The sequence below is a fragment of the Crinia signifera genome, unplaced genomic scaffold, assembly GCF_055691185.1.
Source record: "Crinia signifera unplaced genomic scaffold, ASM5569118v1 HAP2_SCAFFOLD_250, whole genome shotgun sequence".
Taxonomy (NCBI): Eukaryota; Metazoa; Chordata; class Amphibia; order Anura; family Myobatrachidae; genus Crinia; species Crinia signifera.
In genome coordinates this window covers 32,743-38,453 of record NW_028142143.1, presented here as the reverse complement: position 1 = coordinate 38,453, position 5,711 = coordinate 32,743, and the positions used below count along the sequence as shown (strand labels likewise).

Sequence of the window (5,711 nt, the reverse complement as noted above, 5' to 3'; positions counted from 1 at the left end):
TCCCTTGTTTAGCCAGTTAACTCAATGAAGCCTTTTGCCAATACTGGTGAGCAATATTGTGCTGTGATAAATCAACTGTGAACAAATAAAATTTATGGATAATGATGTTACTAAAACGGTAGGACCATAAATATGTTACACTCTGTCCTGTCTGTCTGTCTGCTAATGGCAAGCAGCTAGGAGTGTGCTTCATGTTGCTCTCAGCTGCATCCACTGTAGAGATGTGTCGTTCGCGAACGATCCGGTTCTTTTGAACGGATCCATCAAAAGAACGAGCGATCCGCCGATCCCAAAATGGTGATCCGGATCGGTTTCGCTTAGCATTACATACGCATTACATACAATACAATGCACATTGCATTGCTTGAGCTCAGCACTGCCCCCTTTGGCAGCTGAGATATTTTCTTCTAATTGGCTGCTTGTGCTGCTGCTGCTGCTGTGTCACGTGCAGATCTAGATTCTTCTGAATCTGGAAGCCCTGAGGGAGGTCTGGTGACTACACATCAACAGCAGACAGAGCAGAGGCATTGGCACTGGCAGGCATTTCAAGATTGCTTCACCTGAGTACACCAGTAGTATCACAGAAAGGTGTGTAGTAGAAGTATGAACACACAGACACACAGACATAAATTAGGCAGTGCACATGTGTTTTTTTTTTTTTACTAGATCTGTGTTTGCTGGGCTGTGTAGTACATTTAACTTTAATTTGGAGGGGGAGGGGGCCTTCTTTTAACTTTCATTTGGGGGGGGGGAGGGGGGGCTCGGCAATGAGCAAATTTAGTCTCCCTTGGCAACGAGCAAATTAATACCCCTTTTACACCGCTGCAAAACCCCGGGTCTTCAGCGGGTCAGACCCCTGTCAGCGGCAGTGTAAATGGGACACGCCGTGTCCCTTTATACGGGACTTCTACCCAGGTCCTGGGAACTGGATTGTTCGTCAGACAAGCGTTGGTCAGACAGTCACTAGGTCGACATGCAGAAAGGTCGACATGGGAAAAGGTTGACATGGGAAAAGGTAGACATGGACGTTAGGATGACATGAGGAAGGTCATAAGGTCGACATGGGGTTTTCGCTGTTTTTTGACCCGAATGTCAACACAGTTGACATGGACACAGTTGGAAGTGAGAATCGGACCCTCGCATCGCTCGCAATGCTTTGGGCACAGTGTCTCACTTCGCTCGCCACACTATTATAATCTCACTTCATGCCCTAGTGGAAGGTAGGGCATGAAATACCGCCTGTCGGCACATGTCGGCTCAAAAAACAGTGAAAATCCCCATGTCGACCTGCGCCCTCAAAATTGATAAACTGCCCCAATATGATCAATACCCCAGGACACCACCTCACAAAGGATTATTCCCTGTATTTGTCATTGTACAAGTATATAGGTAGGCATGAGGGAAATGGTTGTATTTAATGGGTGAGTAGACACTTTTATTTTTATATCATAGGGACCCCCTCCTCCCTCCCGAAACTGGCAATGAAAAGGGGTCTTCAAGAGGGAGGCCTGATTTGTACAGTGAGCCACAGAATGTCAGACCCCACCTCCCCCTACTGCCGTATCCGGCGGCGTGTATGCCTGAAATGCTGAGGGCCTATTGGGGAGATATTCAAGGGGAGGGGCTACAGGCTAATTGTAGTAGTAGTACAGAGACCGGTAGCCCCACAGGAAGGGACCCTGAGATATATAAGGGGGCAAACCCGACGTATTCAATATTCAATTATCTACTGTGTTTACCACGCAGGGCTATTCAATTATTAGTCAATTTCCCCTGTGTGTAAAACCATAGATTCTACGGGCTAATACTGTGGAGAACAATCTATGTTAAGTGCACCACCTAGGTCAGGGTTAGAGAACCTTTGGCCCCAGCTGTTGTTGGACTACACATCCCAGCATTCCCTGCAACAGTGTTATCATGGCCAAATAGCAAATTGTAGCAGGGCATGCTGGGATGTGTAGTCCAACAACAGCTGGAGGGCCAAAGGTTCCCCATCTCTGACCTACGACTTTGCTCTGTTTCTGGACTTCCCTCTTAACGAATGATTGCTATTACCTGTTCTAAACAGGTAAATGGGCAAGAAAGGTGTTTCCACACAGGTAATAACAATCAAACATTAAGAGGGAAGTCCAGAAACAGAGCATTGTGTCCCTCCTGGAAAGGGTCATGTTGGGAGGTATGGTACACTAACTCAAACCATAAATAACTGTCTTTTTTTCACAAACTGATCCGTAGAGCCGCCCAAAGGATCTAGATCTTTTTAGTGACCGACCCGGGTCGAGCCGGGTCCGCGAAAAGATCCGTTTTGCCCATCTCTAATCCACTGATTACCTCAGCTATGGTATAAAAGGGGATCACTAGGACTCCACCCTGCTGTTCATAGTTCCTGCTCCATGTGTGGATGGCCTGTACTCCAGCTCCCCCTGGTAATCAGCCTTGGACATTTGCCTTGTCTCTGTCATCAACCTGCTCTGGATATTTACTTTTCCTGCTATCAGAAGGACTTTCAGTTAAGTACTTTGGTTCCTGCTATTTCTTATCATATACCGAGTAGCTGGCCTGCATTCTCCCACTACTCGGCATCCTGCAATTATCCATATTCCTTTGCATTATCTACCTGCATTTCTTGTACCATTGAAAGTCACTTTGTTTGCTGTGGAAATTATACTTTATTCTTTGATGCCTGAATAAAGTATTTCATTGTTGTTTTCTGTGGACATTCCTTTGAGCTGCATCCAGGTCCTGGCTAGATTTATGCCATTGCTAGCTGCTGCTTTCCCCTGCTTCCAGGCATTGTGGTGTTATCGTTCTGGTGTGTACCTGGCCTTACCTTTCCACACCTGGGCCCTTATTCTGATTGACGCGGACTTTACCGCATACTTACGGATCGCGTCTTTACGGCGTCTGCGCATGCGTGGAGAACGCTACGCGCATGTGCCACGCCTTGACTCGGTACCAGTTCGGCCAAATTCCGTCCAAAACTGTTCACCGCTATCAGTCGGGAAATAGGGGCGTATTATGGGCGTCATGCGGAATGACACATGGGCGTAGTTTCAAAGTGGGCAAAACGGGGCGGAAACATGGGCGGACACGGGGGAGTACACTTATGTTGGGGGGGCGTACATTCGGAAACCACTCCGAATGCACGCGATCAAAAAGGCCAGAAATGTGCGGTGTCCACAAGTGTACTATTGCTTTGCGGACACCACTCGTTCATGCGGTAGGCGAACGTACGCCTAATGACTACAACCATTAACACCTGAACCCAATAGAATCTACTCCTTTACTCATTACTCACTAATAGGCCGCTTGTCAGTGCTTTAATTGAAACCATTGCTGCTTCAAGGAAACCTTAGTAATCCCCCACATATGCTGTACTTGTCCCACACTTAAAAACTGCTAACAATGGACATGACTGAATCTTAATACTATCAATACACATGTGTATTAGACATGTACTCATGAAACCACACATTTTGGGTAAAGTAAACACATTTATTTATATTCATGTCACAGTCAATGCCACTGTGATGCAATGACCATAAAATAATACATCCAAACAATAAACAACATGGCAGGAATGCAGCAAAATAAATAATAATACAAAACAAATATAATTGCACACAGATGGACTCCAGCACCTCCTATGTGCCACTGCACATGCAGCCAGTGGGAAATGAGGAGGCGTGCCAGGCCCCGGAGTACCAGCAGATCGGTATGTTAACATAATGCATCATTCATGAAGTAGTTGTACTGGTATTTCTTATGTAGCACTGGTGATAATAAATTTTGGGCCCATACTATTCATATAGACCCCAAAGTGGGTAGCTACAGATACAGGTACGGGTTAGATGGGGTGTCCAAGGCATCCCTTTCATCCAGGACACCTCTCAATTACACAGGTTTGTGGGATGGGTTGGAGGTCCATTTTGACTGCCACATAACCGTTGTAGTTAAACAGGATCCAGGAGTAAAGGGATGAGTGGATCATTTGTGGATTAAAATCACCTGCTGCAAGCGTAGATTATGACCCATCAAATAGTGGAATCTATATGGTTGCTGAATGTTATTTATAAACTCTAGGATGTATGCTATAAATGGAGTAGGGGCCGGCCTACCTTGGAATGGAGTCACAAGTTGCCAGTGTCCCAGGAGCCTCCTCTACCTAAACACCCCCTGTAGTTCAGATTGTTTTTTTGACCTCACAGAATTGTAGGTTGGTTTAGACAGAATTAAGATTTTGAGGATGTGTACTGTGCATTCCTGACATTTGCATAACTCCCATGCCACGAACCATCACTGAACTTAGACTGAGCAGATTGTGACAAGTTCTTATTGACGGAGGCCATGACATGCTTGTCATTGGTTAGTCATGGGTGGGTTGTGACTGAGAAGAAACAATATGACTGTTATGTCTTCTGCAGAGTAAAGGGTAGAGGCCAAAAAAGACAGTATGTAGTAAATAAGTTTGCATGTATGTATATATGTATGTGTCATATCTATTTATCTATGTGTCTCTATCTATCTACATAGATAGATATATATATATATATATATATATATATATATATATATATACACATACACACATGTCACCTAGCATTTGTGCCATTTATGTCGCAGTATGTGAAATGTATGCATGAATAACATGACTAATTTTTGCCCCTTTGACATGCCCACAGATGACACCACACCGGCAGATGAGGGGGTGCGTGGGGCCGTCCTGCGAGCGGAGCACCACTTAAGGCTCCTTCTAGCAGACCTGCAGGACATCCGCGATCTGCTGCTTTAATTTATTATTTTATATTTTTTTTTTTCTATGTTAATGGTTTTTTTTCAATAAATTCTTTATGCAAGTTCACAGTTGTTGGTTTTATTTGCACTTGAAACAGTATATGTGTAGATTGTTTATAATCTTTTACACAGGGTGTAATACAAACCATTGCACTTACATTGCTGTAAGGGTTAATGTGTGCAATGCATGTGTTAGGCATGCTTGTAAGGATATATTGGCATCTAATTGATTCCAATTCCAAATAAGCTGTTTTTTATGAGGATAGGTAATTGAATAAGTGGGTCATGTGATGTATTGCAGAAGATACTTCATAGTGGGTTGTTTGGCGTAAATACTCCGCTTACGGGCGGTAGCACCGCTTGGCTCCCGTTCGGATGCGGTATTTCCGAGCATACTCTGTAATACTCTGTAATACCGTGCAGAATCGGAGTGTTTCTCCCGCACACGCATGGTTTGTATGTCGTCCGTAAACACGCCCTGTTCTTAAAGAGTCAGTCCGTCCGAATGCGGAGGACACGTGGGCGTTTCTATGGACGATGGCCGCATGCGGCAAAACACCGTGGCGTGCGGACCGCTCCGTAAGAATGCGGGAATATCCGCACCGATCAGAATAAGGGCCCTGGTCCTGAATATGTCTGAATTCCCTGCAGCCACAGTTTTGTCTTTGTACCAGCACATTGCTCACTCCAGATACTGATACACGGTTTCCAGTCTGTCAGATCCTAACAAAATAGGTCCAAATTACATGACTTTAGCTGTTATCAGTTTTCAAGGAAGCCAAATTTGGACCAAAATGTTTCCGGGAGGTTTTGACCAATCCAAAACTTAAGGTCTGTGCACATCTCATAGTGTCTACACATGGGCAATCTCCAATTAATACAGAAAAATTAATCTAATCTCAAGAATGGATATTTGA

At 44.7% G+C, this 5,711-nt stretch overlaps 1 long non-coding RNA gene across 1 annotated transcript; it reads left to right on the top strand.

The window, feature by feature from the left end:
- The first annotated feature begins 2,242 nt into the window (after window positions 1-2,242).
- LOC146054535 (uncharacterized) lies at window positions 2,243-4,787 on the top strand. Its single transcript, XR_014468226.1, has 3 exons — window positions 2,243-2,509; window positions 3,628-3,715; window positions 4,683-4,787. It is a non-coding gene; the product is annotated as an uncharacterized LOC146054535 (long non-coding RNA).
- Window positions 4,788-5,711: the final 924 nt, after the last annotated feature.